General features: G+C 41.4%; 1 long non-coding RNA gene across 5 annotated transcripts in view; it reads left to right on the top strand.

Moving 5' to 3' along the window:
• LOC106730861 overlaps positions 1 to 25022 on the top strand; it is a 207035-nt gene that overhangs the window by 163586 nt on the left and 18427 nt on the right. For 3 of the 5 annotated variants that reach the window (XR_004325048.1, XR_004325046.1, XR_004325045.1), the window contains exons 9-12: positions 2741 to 2987; positions 3306 to 3397; positions 3991 to 4099; positions 13738 to 13821. This is a non-coding gene — a long non-coding RNA (uncharacterized LOC106730861). The remainder of the gene's footprint in view (positions 1 to 2740; positions 2988 to 3305; positions 3398 to 3990; positions 4100 to 13737; positions 13822 to 25022) is intronic. The other 2 variants (XR_004325047.1, XR_004325044.1) reach the window with 2 other exon arrangements.

The raw sequence follows: 25022 nt of genomic DNA, 5'->3' as shown, positions 1-25022 counted from the left end.
TAGGGTTTCAATACATGAATTTTGGAAGGAACACAAACATTCAGTCCATAACATCCTTTATACTTTTCTCCAGGTTCCCCAAATGTTAATATCTTATTACATGAAAAAAAAAATCTTTTATCTTTTCTCTCCAGTGGTTTCTAAAACATTTGAGAATAAATTGCAAGACATTATTTCTTTATCCCTAAATGCTTCAGTGTGTTTTTGCTAAAAACAAGGATATTCTTTCAAACCATATTCTCTTTCAAACCATAGCATAATTAGCAAAATCAGGAAATTACACTAAGACAATACTATTATCTAATCTATAGACCTTATTCAAAATTTACCAGTGTTCCAATAACGTCCTTTATAACATAAGAAAATCATGGTTCATGCATTCCATGTAATTGCACACTTCTTCAGTCTTAGTTAATCTGGAGCAATTTCATTCAGTTTCTCAATGTCTTTCATGGCACTGACATTTTTTGAAATGCGCAGGTCATTTATTTTGTGGAATGTTCCTCAGTTTGGTTATCTGATGTTCCCTCATGGTTAGAGTCAGATTACACACTTTTGGCAAAAGTATCGCCACATGATGTTATGCTCTTCTCAGTCTTTTATGTCAGGAGATACGTGGTGTCAAATTATCCCATTGCTGATGATGGTAACTTTGACTTCTTGGTCTAAGGTGTTGTCTGCCAGTTTTCTCTACTGTGAAGTTTCTGTTTTCCTCTTTGTAGGGAAGTAATTTTGGAGAGATACTTTGGAAGTATGCAAATATCCTGTTACTCCTCCAATTGTCACCCATGGGCTTCAGCACTCATCGATAATTCCTGCCTGAATCAACCATTATTATGGTTGCCAAGTGGTGATCTTCTAAATCCAATATTTTGTCTACTTTCCTTAGCTGGCTTTCTACTGTAAGGAAGATATTTCCCTTCTCCAGCATTTGCTTAGAATCATATAGACTCATGTGTATTCTTTTTTGACTCAGTGAAATTTAATCTTTACTGTTTATTTGCACTGATTTTCATACTGCACTGTTGGCCACCTCTATTCATTTTCCAATTCTTTTTCAAAACCCGCTTCTTTCAGAAGCCTGATCCAGTCCACTCAGGCTGGGCGAGTAGCTCACTCCTTTGTGTGCCTCTCGATTATGCATTTTCCTTTCCTTACACGTGATTCTTGTTGGGTACTTGTTTTTTTTTTTTTTTCTTTGTTTGTTTTTTTTTCTTTGTTTTTTTTTTTGAGGAGGGGAGGTAATTAGATTTATTTTTTTTAATTTTTTTAAATGGAGGTACTGGGGATTGAACCCAGGACCTCGTGCGTGCTAGGTACACACTCTACCACTGAGCTATATATACCCTCCCACTATTTTCACATCACATTGTGAGCTCTTCAGTATAAGAAAAACATCTCTATAACTTCCATGTTTAGTGCAGTGACTGGTGCAAGGGGGAAACTCAGTTCATCCTTGTTAAAAGCATGAAAGAATGGAAGAAGAAAGAAAAACAGTGCTTAAATTTCTACCAATCTGCCTCAATACTTTTTTTGGTAGGGGGGCCACTAGCTCCAACCAGCAGAAAAGGAAATTATCTATTAACGTTCATAGTGCGCTACTGTGGGTCTTGCAATAGCAAGGCCAAATCAACACGGATTACATTGTTGACACGTAGGAACTTAACAAAAATGTCCCCCCCCATTGCGGGGGCTACTTGCCAACTCTGATCTCATATCCCTTACTATCTCTTTACCATTAGCCTGATATGGTGCTATTTTTTCCATTGGTTCATCATTCGTTAAGAACCTCTCTGCCCAAAGATGAAATAAAGGGATGTTATCAACGCTTCCATTGGAGGGGGTGAATCTAGTGGAAAGAGCCTGGCTCTTGATCAAGGGACCTGGGTTAGTGTCCTGTCTGTGCAGCTAGACATGCCGAATTTGGGTGGGTTATTACCCTCGCTGGGCCTTTGCTTCCTTCACTCCGAAACAGAGATCCTAACACCTGTAATGCAAAGACATCTTGGGCTCCAAGTGAGGAAACCTGCTGAAATCCCTTTAAGACTCTGGAGTTTCTGAATCTTTACTTGATGGTCCACTTGTCTGAGATGACCTTCCTGGTTTATGCTGCCTCTTCATTGGCAAATCCCTCCTTTTGTATATCCCTCCCTCTGGAGTCTCAGAACTCCACTTATGTTTCACCTCCTTGTATGCAGCCTCCCTAGGTGACATGCTGTACCCCTCAGATCTCTTGTTTTATCTGAATACAACAGAAAAATGTGCACTGGGGTATATACTTTCTGTTCACAAGCTACGCGCCGAGTGGCTCCCCTGAAAGGCACCTGGATGCTCATCCTATGTCTCTTCGTGGTCCTGGCATTTGTTTCTTTGCATAGTAATGATCCCCCAGATAAACTTTTGTCTCTCAGACTGTGAAAGCATCCTTTGGCTCTTCCAGGTTCCCCCTCTCAGGATAAGCCACACTCCAAATCCTCATCCTTGGGCTTAGCCCCTGTATGAGACACACATTCCTGCCTCACCCTAACCTTATGGATTTCCCCTAAATTGGAGAAGAAGAAAACTGTTGGAGATGGAAAGGTAGACTGCTCAGGCTAGACCGTGTGTCTTAAAATAAAAAGGTAGCAAATGTGTTGATCAGGAATTTTAAAAAGGAGCCAAATGGGGCACATTAAATTGTTTCCTTTGGTTGCCCATTACCAGTAAGGACATTTTTATCCTCTATACCCCACTTTTGTAGATTCATTGGTAGGAGGTTCATGGGATGCTACAGTGAGGAGTGTGCATGGAGTCATCGATTTACGATGTCGGCCAAGGACACAGAAAAGGGGATGCAGCAGAACATGTGCCACATTTGCATCATCCCTGAACTAGTCTCTTCTACAACCGGTGACTCTTACTACCATCCTTGGGCTAGACGTTCTTTCTGGTCCTTGACAGCTTCACATGCTCAGCGTCTGGTCCCTCCCACTCAGAAGGAAGCACGGGTAAGATGCTTGCCAGAGGTGGGGTAGAGGGGGATGATGGATGATATTTCTGCCACTGTGTCACTCCTGAATTTTCATCACTGCATTCCTGATTTGACAGGTGATTTAGTGGCTCAGGCTGGGGAAGGACTGATGGATGAATCAGTCCTCTGTGCATGGCCGTTGGGCAGGAAATTAATAAGAATGCTAGTTGACATGATCTATGGTACTGTAAGCTCATTATGCCTGATTAGCTTCCAGCCTTTCACTCCCTCTGACAGCTCCAGGGCCTCGAGGTTTCCAATGGCAACCATTTCCCTCTCTCTAACTGATTGCTAGGTCTCAGACCATGAAACCAGAACCTCCCACCGACTTGTCAGAGCTGGGACCTTTCTGCATTGTGTTACCTTCTCCTTCTTGGCAGTGGGAAGGTGAGCTCCTGGGTTGTCTAAGTGGTGCTGACAGTGAGGCGCTTTGAACTCAGGAAACAAAGTTTGAAGGGGTCAATTCAGTTCAGTTGATCAAGTTCTTATCAAACTACTTACTGTGCGCTGACGTCTGTGTTCAGTACAGAGGTGGCAACAGAGGTGGATCACATGAAGCAGAAAATGGGGGAGAAGTGCTTTAATTTATATCACAAATATTCATGAAGTACACCGTCTAGGCATTAGGAACAAAGGAGCATGAGAGAAGAAGATAAAAGAAAATAGATGAGAGTGCTATGAATCAATTCAATTCAAAATATATATTGAATTCATATGTTATTATATGAATACAATTGGATATATATTCAGTTGAATCCAAAATGAATTGATGTGTATATAAGTAGAATTTACTTATATGTATACACATATTCCTATATATATTCTAAAAACACCTACTGTACCCTCAAACTTGGGCTAATTGCTCTCTGGAGTCTCCCTTTGGCATCGTGAACACCCTAACACCCCATTCTCACTCCCCTAGAATACACATTTTTTTGTATTTCTGTTTATGTCACCTTTTACTTTATTTTGTTTTTCAGATAGCCATGGGTGAGCCTACGTTTGTCATTCTGAAGAAGATATTTGGGCTAAGATTTCAATTTCAATAGAGATGGGAGAGCAAATGAATAGTGAATAAATCTAATTTAGGTAAATATTACTGGCAGCTTTTTATAGTAATTACTCTTATGAATATCGGTTCTAAACAAATCCACTTGAATGTGTTATTGACGATTCCTCTCCCACAGGCAGCTAAGTGGGGACTTTCGCTATCTAGGTAGAGTAGAAAGGAGATGGGTTTTAGCTTTAGGGCCACACTCATAAGTTACTGCTTCAGAGAAAACTTCCCACATCCCACATGTAAGGTGAGGCTCTCTATTACATGAGAGGTGTATTGATTGAAATTGTGGCTCTATGAGTTGTCAAGTGCCACACAGATGCTTATAATTCTTATCTACTTCTAGGGTATGAAATAAAATAAAAAAAAATAAAATGGTAAGATATGCTTTCACATATCTTCAGGTTAGGTCTAGTTTAATTTTAGTCTATGGAAAAGGATGAATTTTTCTTTTCTTCTTCTTCCCACCATCCATGGCCAACCACAGAGGACCTCATTAGTGACTCGGTTTGTACTTGCCACACCCCCAACTTGGCCCAAGAAGTGATAGGGTCTGAAAATACACATGGCCTTAGAACAATTCAGATATGAATTTAGTGGCATTTAAAGGACAACAGCCAGGCAGACATGCCCAGCCTCCCTGAAACTCTGCATGATCTCATAAGAAATTAACAGGGCAGATTTTGTTAATGTCAGTCCTCCAGTTAAAAGGGGAGCAAAGGCCACGCTCTCCCACATTCTTTGGTCTCTTGTCGTCAGCAAGACATTCTGGCTCAAGTTTTATTCAATTTTCAAAAGATTTTTCTAAATACTTTAAGATGCTGCTTTTCCCTCTCTTTCTTTCCCAGGGATCATGGAGGGTGGTGTGGTTTCCTTGCCATGTGAACTCAAGTGAGTCATTTCTTGTCTCTGAAGCTGTTTCCTCATGTATAAAATGGGGCTCAGACTCTTTACCCTGCCTACCCCTGAAAGTTGTTTATGTAACAGAAAGAGCAAAGAGAGAGAAGATCCCATGAACTCTATGAAAATATAAGGGTCTTTTATTATCTGGGGTTTTTGGAGAGCAGGAGGGGATGGTATGTGCTGTCTTAGCAGATCAGCACCAACGTTTTCCAAATCAAGTTGACACATACAAATTAATAGTCCCATCTTGACATGCTCACTGGACAAGAACAAGCACAGACACCAATGCGCTGGCTGACCCGCTCACCCCTGCCCCCTCTGGCTTCCTCCAAGTGCATATTTGTGGTTTCTGACAGCTTGCATTGAGAAGTGATCAGCCTTAATTTTCCTTTCTTTCTTTCTTTCTTTCTTCATACAGCCATAGGTTAACCTACATCAGTCATCACGAATAAGATATAAAGGCTGAAATTTCAATTTTAATAGTGATGGTGAGAGCAAATTAACATGGAATAAATCTGATTTAGCTACATATTCCTGGCAGTAATTTTATGAGGATCATTCTCCTGAGTACGGAGTTCTAAAGAAGTTCACCCCGCAGCTTTGTTGGCGGTTCTCTTTCCCGCAGACAGCCAACCAGAGAGTTTTGCTCTGATCTTGGCACAGTCGAAAGAGGGTGATGGGTTTTAGTCCCAGGCAGTGCTGGCTTCTAACCTCAATCAAATTACCGATTTTCTACCCATGTACTATAGCAGGGATACTTTTTCTGTCAAAAATTTCTAGCTCTTTTTTCATATCTTATAAATCTTGTTGCCTGCAAGCTTCCTCGTTCTTTGAAACAGTGAATTTCAGAGCTTTGAGGAGAAGCCTAGCACCTCTGTGAAACAACAGAGCTATTACGTGGTTTTGACAAACATTAGATATTTGAGTCCAAGCAATTTAAAAGCCGAAAGCTGAGTTTTGTGGAGGAAGAATGCAGTAGGTAGGGTTTGCCTTTGGTTGCAGGTTGTAGAAACCTGGCTATTAAGGCTTAACCCATAGGGTTTTATTATTTGTTTGTTTGTTTGTTTGTTTTTTCGGGTAACAACAAATCCAGAAGCAGGTAGTCCAGAGCTAGTGGGGTGGCAACACAATGCTGTTTGGGACCCTGTGATGATTGGTTTGATGTGTCAACTTGGAGAGGCCAAGTTATCCACTCAAACACGAATCTAGGACTAGGAAGATGTTGCCAGAGAAGAGGTTCTTGTCTCAAGCAGCAAAGAATTCAAGAGCAAGGCATAGTAAAGTGAAAGCAAGATTTTTCAGGGAGATACACGCTCCATCGACAGAGTAAGGGCCATCTCAGAAGGCAAGAGAGAAAGCGACCATGAGGGGTTGTTAGTTTTGATGGGCTCTGTAATTTCATATGCAAATGAGTAGGAGGATTCCAACTACTTTGGGGAAGGGGCGGAGATTTCCGAGAATTAGAACCCCTGCCCACTTTTTGGTCTTTTACAGTCCGCCTTGGAAATTGTCATGGCACCTGTGGGTGAGGCTCAAGGTCTACTGGAACTTGAATCTTCCACCATCTTGGGTCTAACCACTTCGTCCTGTCCTCAACTGCTGTGTCATTCTTTCAGTGGTTGAGCCCTGCCCCCTTCCCTCCTGTCTTAAAGGTATTTTATAGATGTGATTGAAGTCTATAATCAGGTTACTTGAGCTAAGGAAGATTATCCTAGATAATCTGGGTGGCCCTGATTCAATCCATAGAAAGACTTTAAGAGCAGGACTGAGGCTTCTTTGAAGAAAAAAGAATTTCACCTGTGGATTTCAGTCTCCTCCTGTGCCCCAGAGTTCCAGCCGGCCCTTCCTGATAAGCTGCCTTAAAGGTTTCAGACTTGCTGAGACTAGACAGCCCCCGCAATTACATAAATCACTCCCCTTCTATCCAGCTCTCTCTGTCTCCCTGCCCCGGTCTCCCCTCTCCCCCAAACTGGTTCTGCTTCTCCAGTGGAATGAGGCCTGACACAGACCCAGACACCTGCCTCCTCTCTCTGGGAACATCTTCAGTACTTGCAAGCTGGTCACTGCCCTGCTAGGCGTCCTGCCTGCATGCCTGGCAGGAAGAAGGGGAAAAGAAAAGGGCTGAAACCAAAAACATACACTAGTCAAACCTGTTCTTTTTTAAAAGAGGAAAACCCTGCACAGCACCTGCCTTCCACACGTAGCTCATTGGCAAGGACTTGGTCACATGGCAGCTCTAGTAACCTCTGTGTCTGGGGAGGAGAGCGCTTTTAACCGAGCACACTGTGGCCCTGAATCCCCTGAAAACAGGGGATGTATCCTAAGGAAGAAAAGGGGAATAGATGTTGGGCTGGTTACTACAGAGAATTTCTAAATTCCTTTATCACAGGAAGAATAAAACCTGAATATCTTAGATCACAGTTTCTTCTGTAATTGTAGAAAGGCTGCTCCTTCCACCTGCGGCGACCAGGCCCTGAGGCTTGCTGCCGTGACATAGAAGAAAACACGTGCAAGAAATGAGAGCCCTGAGGCCGTTGCCTTCCAGCTGCAAACGCTCTGGGAAAGAGACAAACAGGAGAGGCAGGCATGTTGTGCCCTCTCTGCATCTCAGCCCAGAGCAGGGGAGGGCCGTAGGTGTTAGGTGAGTGGTATGGGGGAAAGAGGCACTCCCCTTGGCCTTATAATTAGGACTCTGAAAAGAGGTACAGAGTCATCAGTACAGAATAGAGAGACAGAGGGAGACCCAGAACTAGGCTTTTCCAAGCCACCTGTCTTTCCTGTGTGTTACGATCAGGTGACCCAAATTTCCCACACGCCCCTGGGAAGGCATGGGAAGTCACTGAGTTGAGAGGCAGCAAGCTTGCCGCAGGACTGCTGTAGCAAGTGCAGAAAGCCAGGAGCAGGATGCAGCCCATGGCAGGGACTGGAGGTGAGGCATCCACAGAACCAGAGGTGTCAAAGAAAAGGCTGAGTTGTTAGTAAGTCCCCCAGGCGATTCAGAAGCTGAGTGGGGAAGGGGTGGGGTTGTGGTGGGGTGGGGAGAAAAAGAGAGAGAGATCTTGGGTTGCCTAGTGCCCCCTTCAGTAGCAGAGCACACAGGGCAATGCCCACGCACAGGAGTAGTTGCCAGAGGTAATAGCAGTGGCCAGTCCAGGAAGCAACTCCAAATGGCCCCTCCGCAGAAGAGGCCAGCAATGGTCTGAGGGGCCCCAGGGGCACAGCCTTCATCTCTGCTCTGCTGCCTTAGTACCTCCCCCTAGGTGGTACCCTAGGCCAGAGCAGGAGAGGGCAAATGCCAGTGACTGAGCCAACTGCACCTAAAGGAAGCTACGTGGTACCCAGAAAGGACTGCTAGATTCTTGCATTAGGATGTAAGCGTAGCAGACTGGAGTAGAACGTAGTTTCCCCACCCCGCAACTGCCCAGGAGACGGAGGCTCATTCATAGTTAAACTCATGAGAGTTAAGGAGAAAATGTACTATATTCCTTTGCATGTTAGAATCAGTGTGTAACTTTGCATCCCCTCAAACCCATGTGAAATGAAGACAACAGTACTTACCTCTTGAGCTGGTTGGGAGAATAAAACTGAAATCTTGCGCCCTCTGTAAAGGCACAGGTGAGCCAGGCGTGATTGATAGAGTAGCTTGATTTCAGTCACTTGCGCTGACTGGCGAGCAGGCGCCCCACAAAGCAAGGCTTCCTGCCGCCCTCGGGATGGTGAGGTAAGGAAGGTGTCTCGGAGCACATCTCACCCCGACCGGATTGTCACATTTTCTACCCTAAACCCCCCACCCCCATCACCCATACCTCCTCCTGTATCACCTCATTTCTTTTCCTTCATAGCGTATCACAATACTGTCGATGCATTTTTATTGGTTTATTGTACATCTCTAGAAGGGCAAGGGCCATATCGCATTTCCTTTAAGCTCAGGTACACGGTAGGCATGTATTAATTCAGTAATAAATTAACAATGCCGTTGTTTTCTTGGGGCCCTGAAACTCAGCTTCCATACACTCAACAGTCTATGTGGGTACACTTTCGTCAAAGAGAAACATAGTTTATAGAACATGTTTCTCTTTGTGATCACTATCCATTAACAGAATTTGCTAATTTTAACTTACCTTTCAAGCCCAACAAATTCTTAGCATTTTAATCAACACCAACTTTAAAGTACTTATGAATCAGGATCCAAATATGTGATCTATTTAGTTTTATAATACAATGCCTATATTTTCATATAAAATAAAACCAAAAAAAAAAAAAACCACCTCCAAAATTCCATATCCTAACCTTGCTTTCATTGTGATATATTTTCCAGATTCTTTCTTTACTCTTAGGGTTTTAGGGGAATTAAACTTTCCTCCCACCTAGGACCCATGGTGCTTGTAGGAAAGAAGTTTCAGAATGGCTTTCCAGAATGTTTCCTCCAAAGAATGTGTGTGTGTGTGTGTTACATACATACACACTCACATCCATACATTTAGATGTATGTTTTATATACATATACACTGACGTCTATATTTACCCCACACACAAAGAGTACGTATATTTGAAGTATAGTGTTTTGTAAAGAGTACAGAATCATAAAGTCAAAGCCAGAAGGTTCCTAAAGACTAACACTCCAATTCCTTTTTTTAGAGTTGAGGAAACAAAAATCCAGAGAGGTCAAGGGACTTTTCAAAGATCAGACAGTCCGTGGATGCCAGAGCTGTGCTTTGCATACCAAGCTCTTGACTTTGGGTTGAGAGCCCTTTCCAGAACCCAGTCTGCCTTCCTTCAGTAAATGTGTCTTCTGTCTGGCTGGGAATTAGGCCCTGTGACCAGCCTAGACACACAGCACTTTATGGAGAATCATGGCAAAAAGACCCAATTTCTTGAACCCTATCAACGAGAGAGCTCATTTAGCACCTCCTCTGTTTACAGGAAACTTTTGACATGCTCTCTTCTAAGCTTCATTATTATGACAGGAAATTGGAAAGATTCTCATGCCAAAACAGCAGTGCTGAAATGATAAAGCCAAATAGAGCTGCTAATGGAGGGTATCTGTGGGAGGGAAGGGGAGAGAAAGAGGGAGGGGAATGGGGAGGGGAGGACAGGCATCATGATGGAGAAATGGGAAGACAGAGATGACAAGAGAGGAGCATAGGGAGGCACTGACATAGGGAAGATCTACAAAGACAGAGAAGAGGAGGAGTGGGAGGAAGGAAGAGAGACGGGTAGATGAAGGCAGAGACACACAGGATATCCAAAAGCCAGAAGACTTTAGAACAAGCTTATTTTTAAATATCAGTTACTTTTTCAAGTAATATGTTCATTATATGTTTCTCCAACCTCCAGACACTTATGTAGTTGAAATATCTCCCTATTTAAAGCATTGGGTCCAATTGTTAATCTAAAAAGTTCAAATGAAGACACGATTTTCCTCGTATTTTCAGACTTTTTGTAGTATATTGGCCCCCTGGAAAGAGAGATAGAAGAGAGGAGAGTGGAAGGGAGGGGAGACTAGCAGGAAAACCAAGAAGCAAGAGAGAGAGTCAGATTCAGAAACTTAGACAAAGCAGACTGCACAAAGAGCTAGGACTAGACATGTGCAGTGAAGATCTGCACCTTGACCCCAGAAGTGAGGGATGCTGGGGGCCGTGGATGGGGAACCCTAGAGAATCAATGGCCAAATGTCTTCCCTGGGTGAGGGGTTTTGAGTAGAGGTCGATTTGGATTGCAGGGTGGTTCTCTCTTTAAAGACCAGATTGGAGAGTTTCTTTCTAATAGATGAATCTGAAGAAAGGATGGGGAATCACTTTTTTTCCTAACTGGATTGTTTATATAATACTGCAAGCTTGGGAGATGTTATGACCTGAATTTTGACCCCTAAAACTCTTACGCTGAAGCCCTAACTCAAATATAGTGTGACTGTATTTGGAGATAGAGCCTTTAGGCAGGTAATTAAAGTTAAATGAGGTCATAAGGGTGGGGCCCTAATCTAACAGATCTGGTGTCCTCATAAGAAGAGAAAGAGTCCCACTTTCTCCCTCCCTCCCTCCCCCCAGCCCTCCTCGCTTTGTCTTTTAGGACAAAGCAAGAAGGCAGTCATCTGCAAGCCAGGAAGAGATTGTCACCAGAATCTGCCCACGTCTTGATCTGAGACTTCTAGCCTCTAGAACTCTGAGAAAATAAATTTCTATCATTTAGGCCACTCTGTCTATGGCATTTTGTTATGGCAGTCCAATCTGACTAATGCAGGAGGGATGGAATTTAATTACATTTTGTCAAATGCCTTTATTCATAGGCATTGAAATTTTTACCTCAACCTGGGCGGAAACAGTAGTTCTCAGTAGATGCGTACTTGAAGAAGTCCAATAGGTAGGTAATTTTACCAGTTCACAGGAAGCTATAATTTTTTATTTTGGTCGGGGGGGAGTAGGTAATTAGGTTTACACGAAGCTAATGATCATGTCATAGCAGCCACTTTAACATATGAGATAATAATACGTTATGCAAATGTTAGTTGTTTCTGCATTTGACCTTCCCAGCAACTCAAGACACAGCTGTGACTATCACGCTCACTTTACAGATGGGAAAATGCTCTCACCCCTTTAGAGCTTCAGTTTCCTCAGGGCCCCTCATCCGCTGTGTCAGGGCCGTACTCAAACCCCTACCTTCTTCTGACTCCTTCCACTGCTCTCTTCAGCCAGAAATGCTTCTTCTCTGGGAAGAACTTAGAACTCACTTGTTGGCATTACTGCTCGTTTGAACCTATCTGAAAACTAAAGTGTGCTCCTTCAGAGCCCAGCGTGATCATAGCCAGGAATTTTTGGCAAAGATTTTTATCATCACAATGTGTTCTAGTTGACTAATGGGGTTGAAGGAGATGGCGAAGCATGACATCCATCCATAATGCATGGAGGGTGGGTCAGGGGAGCGAGGAGAAGGGGAGCAAAGCCGCTTTGGAAATGAGGACACCACATGAACCACTGGAACTTACATTAGACAGAGAGGAGGAATGCCAAAGTCCTGGAACTTGAGAGAAATCCAATACTGGAGCTTCAAGGCAGAAACATTTAGAAGTTCAGCGCTCAGAAAATAGAAAATGACATCTTATAAGGGAAAATGTCTCTGACGTGGACAATAAAATAAAATTAGCCTGCACTGCATGCTGGGGATGCAGAGTTTAAAAAAAAAGGGAATTTTGGCAACGATTAGTGACTTAGCTTTATGCAAAGGAAAAAACAATTGAGCACAAAATGATAGAAATTCTTTTCTCTTTCACTGCTGAGTGGACAGTTTCAAGATGCATGCATTAAGCACCTGTCTACTCTAGCTGTGGCCAAATCAGCAGTGCAAACTTGTATGGGCTTTCTCTCCTTCCTCCGTCTTGCTTTGTTTTACTCCTGTCCCTCATCCCTCCTTCCTGGAATTACTTGCTAAATAAACTACCTGCACTTTGTCTTGAGTTCTGTCTTTGGGGGAAACCAGTCTAAGAGAGTTTGTTATGAAAGAAGTCCTAGAATGTAAACCTTCAGGATGAGATTTGTGGGCTTGATCAGTAGGATGAGCTGGATTAAAGTTCTAGTTCCTAAGAAGGGAACTGCTACCAGGAGACTCAATGAAATTTCCGCTGAACTTCAAACGGCATTTCCACCTGGCCATTCTGGCCTTCTCTGTCATTGGGCCAACAAGCAAAGAAGGGAGTTGCTGAACTGGTGGGGGTGATGGACCCTGACTACCATGAGGAACAAGGGTTGCCACTGCAGAATGGAGGCAGGGTCAAGTAGAAATTCAAGGGACTCATCTTCCATCTGTGTGAGAATGGGGAACCGACAGCTGAAACAACCATGCCCAGGAGCAGCCAGGGACGTGGGTACCCTTAGGGATGACATCCTGGGGCAGTTCACCAGGAAACAGCCTAGACTGGCTCAAGTACTGGCTGGGAGTGAGGGCAGTCAGTAGATGGGGGAGATGATGAGTACTGAATAAGGCGTGGACTGCGGTGAGTGTGAGGACCTACCTTATTTCACTTGCAGGACGGCCAGCCACCTCCTTGAAGGGGATGAACTGTATGGGAGGCAGGAGCAACTCTGGCTGATGCCAAGGATGGACTGTATCAGGTGCCTCTTGTGAGCCACTTCAGACCCCCTCAGCAGCCCTTCTTACTTCAGCTGCTGCCGAGACAGCCAGTTCAGTCGATAGGGAGCAGTATTATGCTAACTGACAGAGCCAGGAAAGGTCGTTAGTTCCCATGGAGTTATGCTTGAACAGTGGGGGTTGACAACCAGTGAATAAATTCTTCCTTCAATCATCTTCTGGGAAAATAGTTCTGAGACGCTTTCTAGAAGGCTCCTTAGGAGTCCCGGCAGGATCACCATCACTCTTTCATAGTGGTGACCAGATCAGTGATGATACATCCTCACATTGGTCTACTTCCCTTCTCTCCGTGTGATTCATTTGCTCTGCTCCTAGCACCTGCTTCCAAGAATCACTTCCCAAATGAGCTATCTGCACACTAGCCTTTGTCTCAGTATCTGCTTTGGGGGGAGTTCTGGCTAAGATCATGCAGTTTTGAAATTGTCTTCTAATTGTACCAGGTAATCTGTCTTAGCAACACTGTCTTAAGTAAATCATATATTATTAGATTTTTATTTATTTGTTTTGGTGAATTGAAGACTGCCCATCTTTTAATCATGGGACTTTGAATTATTCACAGGATTTATTGTACTTATGGTTTTCAAACAATTTTTTTGAATTATTTTCTGTTGTCTGTTCTCATCAGAATTTTGCCTCCGATGTCTGGTTCTCAGAATGATGATATATGGGGATCCTCAAAAGGGATACTGGTCAAATGGCTAATGACAAGGTGGGTGAGGAATCTTTCATAATCTTTTATGTTTGTCTGGGTTTTTTTCCCCCTAGTCTGCTGCTTATTTTCTAAATTTCTGTTTTTTTAAAATATTATTGGTCTTGTATTCTACTGTTTAATAAGAGGTGATGGTTAAGGAGATTAAACTTCTGTATTAAAAACAAATAAATACTAGCTCTTAAAACTAGAATTATAACTAGAAACATGCATTTATGTTATAACATTAAATGAAGAAAGAGGGTATAAGACTGTATTATATTGAATACAATAACTATGGTAAAAGGCTGACAGTGATACTTCTGAGATAGTGGAGATACAGTTTTCTAGTCTTGGACGAAATACGGGAGTGAAAATGATAGTCTAGGGAATTTCAAGGTAGTGTGATAGAATTCAAAGACAAAAATATTTTTTAATTCGTGTCTAATGCTGTTACATTCTTTAAAAATATTTTTAAAAATAAATAAAAGTTAAACACATGCAATTTGGGGTGTCAAGTAAACTGATGTGATTCAAATCTCAGTGCGCCTGTCTTTTCCATGCAGTTGGTAACACACAGGGCTTTGTTCCTTCATTTGAGAAAGTCACACTTTATTAATAATAACAACTCAGTCTCTTGAGGGATCGCCAAGCAAAAGCACGGTGCTTTGGAATGCTGGGCTCTGCCCCTGCTTTCAGGATATTTGGAGAACATTTCCCTGGAAGCTAAAGGAACAGGGAATTTGCTTTCTTTCAATGGCCTCCTCAAACACATGTAAGTTACTGGAGCTTAAAGACTTACATTTGTAAAAGCCATTAGTGTCGATTAATGTAGACAAATGATTGAAATGGGGACATTGGGAGGTGCAACTCCACACCTTGTACCATTTACAGGCAGGAAATGAGGAACAATTAGGTTGGTGAGGCTGGAAAACACCCCACTAGCCCTGCCTGCATGGGGTCAGCTCCAGGAAAGCTCAATGGGAGTGTAATGGGGGAAGGGCTGGGGCCAGGACAGCGACAGATGGGAGCAACAGACAGCAGTTTGGGCCAAAGCAGATTTCCCAGCTCCGCTCCTCCATGTTAGACATCGTGTGTAATAGTGATGACAACTTGGACTTGGGTTCTTCCAGCTACCTTGGAAGTAGAGTCACTTAGCTATTGATTCAATCATCTATTTCTTTCGGTCAACAAATACTCTCTGAGCACTTAGTCTGTTCAAGGGATCTTGTGGTGAATGGGGCATAATTCCTGCCTTCATTGAAGTGATAGTCTAGGGAATTTCAGGGTGGTGTGATAGAGCCTGGGGGCTGTGGGAGCTCGTAGGGAGGCACTTAAACCTAGTTGTGGATGTTTTGGAAGGCTTCTCATAGGAGATGAGGTGCAAAATGAGACCTGATGGACCAATAGAAGTCCTCATTTTAGGGGGACAGTAATAGCTCAACGGTAGAGTGCATGCTTAGCATGAAGTAGGTCCTGGGTTCAATCCCGAGTACCTCCATTAAAAAAAATAACAATCAGAAATCCTCATTTTAAAAATGAGAAAACTGATTTAGACAGTTGAAGCAACCTGCCATGCTACAAAAAAGCAAAAAACAAAGAGGAAGCCAACCCATGTCTGCCTCCAAGGGAAAAATAACATAAATGAATGTTTCTAATGGAAGGTCACCTCCTTATATGCCTAATATATTTTGAATTTTTTGATTGAAATATTTGTAAAAAATTATATTTTATATCCTCTACCTAAGGAGGCTAGGAAGTTTGTTTTTTTTTAATTTTCTTACTATAATTCACTCACATATTTCTCAGATAATTCCAAGGCACTTTGCTTATCCCTAAGGAGCACACAAGCAAATTCTACCATGCCCCTGTGCTCTGGACTCATGGTCTCGTTGAGAAGGCTATGATGAAGATAAGGATAGAATTTCTCAAATTGTGCCCTGTGCAATAAGGGAATAAGAAATTCCTTCTGGTTTGTATAGAGAGTATAATTAAAAGATTTGGATAGACCTAATGAGATAATATTTGAGTGAGATCTTACAGTAGGAGGCAAGGGGAAGGATCAACCTTGTGAGCAAGCATTCAGGTAACACGATACTACATTGTGATGCTACATTTTGAGTGTGACTTTGATTGTGATGCTTTATCATGGTGAAGTGCTATGTCTGCTGTTGGGTTTTTCTTTCTTTTGGTTATCAGCTATATCTGTTTCAACACCCATTTTCCTATCAGCCAGCTAACATGAATGCTTACCTAGTTTGCTGTTTAAAATTGTGTTTGGACTGGAAAATTTGATAACTCAACTCATTGAAGCATATGGTAGATTAGATAATAGTTCAAAACCTTCAAAACAGTTCAAAACAGCACAAAACACAAATGAGAGAGGTGTCTGAGCTTAAGGTAACACAAGGGCCCTGATGATGCTCTGGGGCATTCATGCTTTTGTAAAAATGGGGCCATTTGTTACTCATGGACCAATGGATTATGGCCAGGCAGGAAGAAGTGTTCAGAGTTACTAGATCTTCTGATTTTCAAAGAGAAACCAGAATTTGTGCTTTTTTGGTGTGTGTAATCTAAAAAATTTTAAGTGTTGGCAATAAATTACTACTTCAAAATATACGATGTGGAGCAATTACAGTTAAAAATAATCTGCAGATCAGATCCTACTTACAAGCCAACAGTTTGCAACTGCTGGCCCAGTAATAATAACTGAACAAAGCTTTTGAGCACGTTCCTAAATGTCTTATTCATCTAACTATTTTAATTCTCACAACAAAACTTTGGAAGCAGAGTGGTACCGACGATGATGATGACGATGATGAAGAAGGTGATGGTGATGATGATGTCTGTTTTATAAATAAAGAAATGAGACACAGAGAAGTTAAGTAATTTCCCAAGAACATCAGGCTATCAAACAGCAGAGTCAGCATTCAGTCTGAAGCAATCTGGCTTCGGAATTTGTGTTCATAATCATCATATTACAATGTTTCTCAAAGTAAATGGCTTTTATCTAGGGACCCCTTGACAATTATCAGAGGTACTCGGGGACCTTTTCTCTGATCTTAAGTTTGTTTCAGATAGTGGTGTGAGAGGTTAAAGTTTAGAGACTTCAGTGAATGCAAGCAATGCCTCACTTTTTCAAGGTTTATTTTCCAATTACATTAAACTGCCAAGTGCCAAGAACAAAGGGCTTTGGAGGCATGGACTCAAGTTTGAATTCTTGCTCCTCCGCTTATTGGTTGACTGAGTCTTGGTTTCCTCACTTGAACAACGAGGATGATGGAAACTACCCTGCAGGTTTATCGTAAGAAATAGAAATAATGCATGAAAAATATTTGGCTCAAAATAAGTGCTTGTCAAATTAGAGACATTATGATCACAATGATCATTTCTGGAAAGGGATTTAACTAACTACATTTAAGACACTATGTTGTGGGGACTCAAATATTAACACCGTGTAGTTCTTGCCATGAGAAAGTTGAGAAGTCAAGTAGTTAAGTAGAGGGAATGATACACTTTTATAAATTGTGATAGTTTAATATGAGGTACTAATAAGAGGTTTACAGCTGAGGATGATATAAAAGGGAAAGATTAATATCCATTGTAGGAGATCAGTGAAGACTTCTTGGAGGAGGGGGCATTTGAACTGATTTGTTTTTAAAGGTGAGAAAGCTTTGATCAAGAGGACTTGAGGTTAGAGAGTCACAGATGAAGTGGGATACTGGGAGCAGAGGCACCAAGATGAGACATATGGGCGCCCTAAATGTGAAACTAGAGAGTGGGATGTGTGGAAGACAATGGCTGTAGGACCATTCAGTTTCAGCCAACAGGTAGCATTGTTGTCTCTCACTGACTAGTCCACAGAAGGTCTGTGTTTTCATATTCTCTGGGCTGTAAAGGGGGAATGGAGGGGACAGGTGGCAAGTGTGCAAACCAGGGGGAAGGAATTCAATTTCCTGTCCAATCATGTTTGCCTGACTTGTGGAGAAGGAATTCCAGTTGGAAAGCCAGATGTCCTCCTGTAAAAGCAGGGGGAAGATGTGTGGAATCAGATTTCTATAAAACAAGTTAAAAATTGGGGTTGTGAAAGTATCTATTCAGAAGAACCATTTGAAATCAATTGGCTCCATCAAAACCTATAAGACTTTCCTTTGTGCTGAATGGAATGCTCATTTGGAGCGTTTGCTCTTCACAACAAAGACTAAGTTCAAACCAGAACAGTACTGTTACATGGTAGGGAAAAGGTCAGCTATGGAGTCATTTACCCTGGGATCTGAATTCTGGGTCTTTTCCTGACTAGCTCTAAGAACTCAAACAAGTCTCTCAGCTCCCATCTCCACATCTATAAAATGAAGATAATATTTATCATTTTTTAATGATACTGTAATTAAACATTTTATGAGGAGATATTTATAGGATATGGGTGTAGTAATGCGGTGTGGTATTGCCTGCAGCGTGGTGTCAACTCCGTATCCATTCTCCTTGGTGTATAGTCTTAACTTGGTGTCTCTGATATAACATGCTGACGTATGTCCATCACCTCTTTCCAGATTCCTTCAGGCTACATCCCTATCTCTGCATGCTTCCAATGTATGATTTCAAATTCCATCCAACTGCAATTAAGGATAGGCATGCCTAGGCAAAAACAGTAGGGTACAGGGGAAAGAACATGGATTTGAAGTCAAAAGTCATGGATTCTTCATGCTGGCTTTACCAATAAATGTGACCTTGGACACATTGCGTTACCTTTTTGAGCCTCAACTTCCTCACCTGGGAAAAGGTGTGAAGAAATAGGACAACATATGTGAAAGCATTTGCTACGGTCCAGGCAGTTAGCGCAAGTATAAGGAACAATAGGGGTGTAAAGAAGAAAACCAAGCAATTCTTGGCCACTGGGTCTGGACACTGGCTGTCTTGGGGCAGCAGAAATTGTTGGAGATGAAACAAAAGGATTTGCTATAGCTTCACTAGCAGATGATGGCTGTCTTTTTGTGTCCTTGCTGACAAAGTAAGGGCATTTGTTTCTTCCTGACCTACTGTGCTAAGCTCGCCAGGGGGTTTCCAGACAGAGACCAGAATTATTTATTTCCCAACTACATCCTGTATTTTCCAGATCTGCACCTTTGCCCAGTATGTGCCCTCTAGCTAAAATTCTTTTCTTCTCTATTTGACTATCCCTTCGCTTCTACTATATATACACCATTGGAGCTGAAAGTTGAATCTTATTTTTATGTCTCCTATGCTTTCCCCATATCACCTAATCCAATGCTGTGTATGTGGTAAGTTCCCAGGACTTTTTTCCCTCAGGGAATGGATTAAAAAAATGGATATTAAGAGTGAGAAGATGACTTAGCCATGCATTCTAGTCCAAGGCTGTCGTTTCTCAAACTGAGATCCACAAATCATAGGTGGCATTCTGTGAACCACTTGAAAATGTGGGTAAAAGTATTGCGTATAAATCTGAATGTTCATTTTTTCTAGGTAGAGTATCTATAGCTTTTCTCACATTTTCAAAGCATAACATGATGCACAAAATGCTTAAAATCCACCCTTTCATTTTATGAATGAAGACTAAAGAAGGTACATATTTTGGCTTAAGTAATATAGTCAGCAAGATACTAATAGAACAGGGAAGAGAAGCAAGGCTTACTGTTTTCCCTCCCAGAAGCCCTGACAAGGGTATTGTTACTCCTTCATCCATTCACTCATCCATCCAACTATTTCCTATATGGCTGCTCTGTACTGTTTACTCTTACAAGTGCTGAACTTAAGAGCACTGAACTAAGTAGACAGCTATCCTTGCTTTCACAGAGCTTACTTTCTAAGGAGAGAGGCAGAAAGTAAACAAATGAACAATAAAACTCATACTGTCTCAGAAGGTGATTAGTGCCATGGAGAAAACCAATGGTGAGAAAGGAAATGGGAAGTGCCCCTGGGGAGGGGTGGTGCTGGTTCAAATAACGAGGTCAGAGAAAGTCCTCTCTGGAATGGAGACTTTCGAGCTGTCAGTGAATTACAGCCAATTCTTGTTATTTGTGGAGTTATGTTCTATAAAGTCACCACGAATACCAAATTAGCAAATACGGAACCATTGCTTCCAGTGGGAATATAATGTTAGGCTCCTATGAGCCTCTGTTCACAACACCTTTGTCAACCAATCAATTCATAACCCTGCTTTATGTGGGTTTCTGTTTAAAGACATCGTATTTAATATATATTGTTGAATCATTAACATTGAACTCATGCCCAACAGCATTATAATTCATGCCTGAATGGCCTGAATAAAGCTTATCTAGCACACATATTTTCTCTGTAAGGCACTGTCACAGCCTTCTTACAGTTAGAAACACTAGACAGCATTGCCAGACTATGTTTGGAGGCCATTTTACACAGCAAAGTCATGAATAGAGAGCACAAAAATGTGAAAAACATGGCACTATTAGGCCATGAGACGGACACTCGAAAGTACAAGAACTGAACAAGAAGGCAGAGCATCTTCTTGTTCGAACTCAACTGGGGGCATGTGTGATGAGTATCTAAAATCTTTCATCACTTTGTACATGTCCTTGAATGACCCTGAAAATGCCCCAAGTATTGATTTGGGGGACTGCAAATAAATTTTAGCAAGCTGGCGAACTCACAAATATGAAATCCACAAATAACGAGGAACAACTATGGTTGGCTTGCTGGGAAATGGAGGTGGTTTCCTGGAAGACTGATTGATACTCACAGGTTTCCTAACTCCCTGCTCAGTGCTATTCACTATGTTATAGTCTGGGCTTATTTTAAACGTTCGTTCCCAATTGCTGTGGTCTAAGAGTTTTTTTTCTCTAAATTCACTCAAATAGTACTGAGTGGGAAAATGAAAGAGTGAGAAAAGCCAGATGCGGAAGCAGAGAAACTTTTCCATCCAGGAGTTGGCGTTCAGGCAGACAGCCTGCTTCTATTTCCTGTAGACCTTTAAATTTGGGGGCCTCAGTTCGAGCCACTGTGCAGGGATAATTTGTGACTTCTTTCCAATGTAATTAATTCCTCCTCCCCACCTCACCTCCAAATCCCCAACTCCCCTCCCCCATGAACATGGTCCAAAAACATTAATGAAATTTCTTTTCTGATTTGTGACTTGTCCCAAAGAGCATAAGTTCTCTAATTAGGTGCTTTTATTCAGAAAGTTGAGTAATTTTATGTTGTCTTTAAACCAGATATTTTTTTTCCCCTGGGTGACGCAATTCCAATTTTTTAACAAAAATCATTGAAAACAGGAATTTTTGTCAAAAGCAGTTTGAGAAAGACAGTTTTGGAAAACAGGACTCAACCATGCAGCTTGGCTTTGCTACAGGAAGACGCTGAGTGGCGTGGAGGGATTTTATCTAAGCTCAGGACTGGGGAGGGGAAGAAACTCAGGGGCTAGACCCAGTTCTACTTGTACACCCCATGTGACCTTGGGCAAGTTTCTCTCTCTCTGTGCTTCCATTTCTTCATTGGGAAATAGGAGATTGGATACACTATAGGGTAACTCCCAGACTTAGTATTCTGGGACACTGGAAAGATAAAATAAGATCGAATAATAGTCTTTATCTCTATCCATTAATTTATCAGAAAAATATTTTGAAGTATATTTTGAGGCTGAGTTTGTTTCTAAGAAAATCTTGCTGAGACCTAAAAAGTCTTAGAGTTTTTAGAATTTTAGAATCTGTAGTGGTTTTGAGACCCCATCAATGTACACTGAATGTCTGTACTTACATAGCCATGATGGTCCCTGGTAACAAAGTCTACATTTCTTTACACAGAAGCTAAGATCTTCTATGCTCTAACTCTTGCTTATCAATTCAGACTCACCCCTCCTCCTCCCAACCCCTACCCTTTACCACTTTTCACCCTATGTCAAACCATGTGGAGTTTTCCTTCGGTCCCCTCTCTGCATCAGGCCTACTCACCTTTGCTCTCTCTTTGGAAAACCTGTTTCCCACTTTGTTCTTTTAGGAGAGGCTTGTTTGTTCAATTTTTAAGAGTCTGCTCGTATCTCATCCCTTCTGTGAAGGCTTTCAGGATTTTGCCAGATCTATATGGCTTCTTCTGCCCCATACCAGTGGAGGGTTCCAGCAAAGTGCTGGTAACTCGGATAAACTTACTTATTATACCCTCCTCTTATTTGCTAAACTGTGAACCCCTAACATACATATATGCCTGCTTCCCTAACCCCTAGGGAAATGATGGATACCTAGTTCTCAGGAATGCTTGATGAATGAAGAGTGAAAAAATAAATTCAAGATTAAAAAAAAGTATGGAAAACTAAAGAATAATTACTTCATTACTTACCCTAAATTATGGCATCAACCTCTACTTAGCACTAGCCATGAAGAATATGGACCTTGTATTGCCAGATCTTCCAATTTTTGAAGCAAAGCAAAAAAAAAAAAAAAAAAAAAAAAAATCAGAATTTTTGTTCAAAATATTACTATTTTTAATATTGGCAAGACATTCAAAATTATTTAAAATCTAGTCTGGCGCATTTCACATTGGCCCCCAGGTATACAACCTTTGGCCTAAGAGAAAACCCATATTCCTTTGCGTACAATCTATGCCTTTCCAAACTTGTCTCTGCCTGCCTATATTCTCAACTTTATTTTTACCCACTCTTGGCAATCGCTTTCTTTTCTATCATTCTTTGAGAACAACTTATGCTTCTGTTCTGTAAGACCATTGCCTCTGCTTTTCCTCTTCTGGGCTTTTCTTTTCATCTTCAGTTGGAAAAATTCTCTCATATTTTAATGTCAGGTTCACACGTCTTAACTTATTTCTTATGAGACTTCTACTCCATAGAAAAGGAAAGCCTTTCCTCTAGGATGTAACAGAACTCTGAGTGGACTGCTATCATCGTTTTTGCTACCATATATTATAGCCACTTGTCTGAAAGCTATTTTAGAGCATCCTTTTATTTATCTATTTTTTAAAAATATATTGAATCTATTGTGCCAGGTACCGTGTTCCTGTTAAGGATTTGGATGTGAAATCAACATTGCCCCAGTTTCTAAAGTGCTCACAATCTAACAATAAAAAGGACAATCTCGTATTTATCTCTGAATCTTTAGCACCTGGCCCGAAATAATAGGGGCTCAACAGAGACAATTAAATGAGTCAAGTAAACAATGCTAATTTTCTCAGCATTTATCATGAACAATACACTCTGAAGGAAGCAAAAAATGTCCTTGGTATCTTGCAAATAATAGATACTACATAAGTATTTGGAAACATGGGTAAGGCATGAAGCCCCCCCTGGATTTTTGTGATCTGCCTGGGAATACATCTATATACTATGCTGTATACTAATACATCTATATCTGTATAGTAATGGAAAATAATAATTACATTTGAAGTCCCATATAGGAAGTAGGTTATAAGTGTTACAGAAGTTTCATATAATGAAAAGGAATCATGGAATGATGTAGTTAAGAGAGGCTTCAATAAGAAGGTAGGTTCTGAGTTGTGAATTAAAGGATTAATATGTATATTATAGTTTGTATCTGCTAATCCTATACTTCAATTTAAAAAAGGATTCATATGATTGGGTTGGAGAAAAGGTGTAGAGTAGGTGATGTCTACAGAGACTGATGGGGATGTAAGAATGGGTAAGGCTTGTCTGAAGGTGAGTAAAGGAGAATCCAACAGGGGGATGAACGCTTAATGAACACGTCTTATGGACCACACGTGCTCATGCACACATCATACACAATTATCTCATGTCCTTCCACCAGCCAGGCTGGAAGCTCATGAGGACAGGGCCCTATTTGGGTCATCAGTGTTCCACACACTAAGCGCTATGTCTTGCACAGAGTAAACACACAACATTCATACTTGAGTGAATGAAGGACCCTATGGAGTAGATATTCTTATCCCCATTTTACAGAAAAGGAAACAAAGTTCAAAGATGGACGATGACTTTCCCAATGCCCAAGCCTTTAGTCAAATGTGGACCATACCATCAGCATCCCTTGGGAACTTGTTAGGAAGGAAAATTCTTCAGAACCATGGAATTTGAAATCCAAGTGGTTCTGATGTACACCAAAATTTGAGGCCTACCCTTTCATGGGAGAAGGTGGCAGTGCAAGTTCTCTCTGGCTTAAAGTCTTAAATTATGGTCTGTTTACAGCTGAAGAATTATTTGACTACATTTCCTAAAGTTTGTTTTATGAAACATTTTCTAATATTCCCAATATTAATAAATATTATATAACAAAATTAAAATTTCCATGTCCAGATATGTTTGGGAAACACTGGGTTTAGCAAGGTTAAAAGGGTTTCTTTACTGTAGAGTTTGTATAAGACTTTAAAGTGCACTATATCGTGCATCTCTGTCATGGGAATGTGACCCTCCAGCCTTATATAAGGCAGTATAGATTAGTAGTGAATGTGGGCTTCGGTGTCTGACCCCTTGCATTCAAATTCTTTATCCTTGACTGTCTTTGTGACCTTGGGCAGTTCTGTTACCAGCTCTGTCTCTCAATATCCTCATCTGTGAGTGGATAATAATAATTCCTACTTCATGAAATTTTTGTGGAGATTAACTAAGATACTACAAGTAAAACATTTGTCATAATGTCTGGTATATAGTTAGCTTAAAATAGATGTTAGCCATTATAATTATTCTCAATGTCAATATTATCAGTATTGTTGGAAAATACAGCAGATTGGCTCACTCAGCACCCATGTCAGCCCCTTTCTAGGGTGTCTTCCTACATTGGCTGTAAATCTAAAACTGCATTCACTAGACGTCCTTGAACTAAAGTACAGTGTTTGACTTAGGTTATGCCAAGCAAACATACTTCAACGAATTTTAGAAGAATGAGGCAATGAGTGGAGGCAGCCCAGGATGACTGAATCTGTGGGGGAAGTTGAGGCAGAAGCTTTAATGTCCCGTTTTAGCATCATGAGTCCCCTTTGGCAGGTGGCAGCAGTGACAGTGAGAATTCTGCTACCTATAGTCTCACTACTCAAAGTGTGGTCCTCAGACCAGCGTGGGCATCACCAGAGAGCTTGTTAAAAGAGCAAATGCTCAGGCCACACCCTAGACCCTCTGAATGGTAATTTGTATTAATTCCAGAAGATCTGCATAATGTTAAAGTCTCAGAAACACTCACTGGAGTCCTATGGACCGTTCTTATGGTGTAGCTAGACACCTTTACCGGCTGCATTTAGCACTTAACATTCAGTTATATAACACT

Source organism: Camelus ferus, chromosome 13, assembly GCF_009834535.1.
Source record: "Camelus ferus isolate YT-003-E chromosome 13, BCGSAC_Cfer_1.0, whole genome shotgun sequence".
NCBI lineage: Eukaryota > Metazoa > Chordata > Mammalia > Artiodactyla > Camelidae > Camelus > Camelus ferus.
This window is presented reverse-complemented; position numbering and strand designations above follow the sequence as displayed.